We start from the raw sequence: 642 nt of genomic DNA on the forward strand, positions 1-642 counted from the left end.
CTCCCTGTGTGCACTATATTCTGTCAGGAAAACGTGCAACCCACGCACAAGGCTTTATGCAGCTCATGAGTCCCCTGTTAGGGCCAAGTGGGATCTGAGTGTTACAAAGGGCCTTGTTCAGGCACAACTCTTAACTGGGCTAAATTTTCAGGGTTGTCACTCGTTGCAAGCCCAAATACGTAAATGCCACACAGCTTTTGTGCCCCTTCACTACTATGGCTGGAATTTATTTATATCAGAAATGCAGAATCTTAGAATTGAGGTGATCCAAAGAGTTATTTAAATTAAAATAAAGTATCCCACTGCAATTTAAATCTCTTGCATGAGTAACATTTCTGTATCCCTGATTTTGGGTCACCAGTGGCACACTGGTGTGAGGTTCTACCCTTAATTCTTTGAGATCTTAAACAACTGTTTGGTTTGATTTTAAAAGCACTTCAATTCAGTTTTAAGTCTGATCACACCACGCTGCATAGGAAGTCACTAACACCCCTATTCAGCAAAGGACTTTAGGCCCTTTCTGGCACCTAAAACTGTTTAAACAGATAAATTCTTACTGAAAAAGAAGGATGATCCAGTAGCTAAAGCACTAGAGTGGGGCTCATTAGACTTTAGTTTAATTCCTTGCTCCCCCCCCCCACA

The sequence above is a fragment of the Dermochelys coriacea genome, chromosome 1, assembly GCF_009764565.3.
Source record: "Dermochelys coriacea isolate rDerCor1 chromosome 1, rDerCor1.pri.v4, whole genome shotgun sequence".
In the NCBI taxonomy this organism is placed as follows: Eukaryota; Metazoa; Chordata; order Testudines; family Dermochelyidae; genus Dermochelys; species Dermochelys coriacea.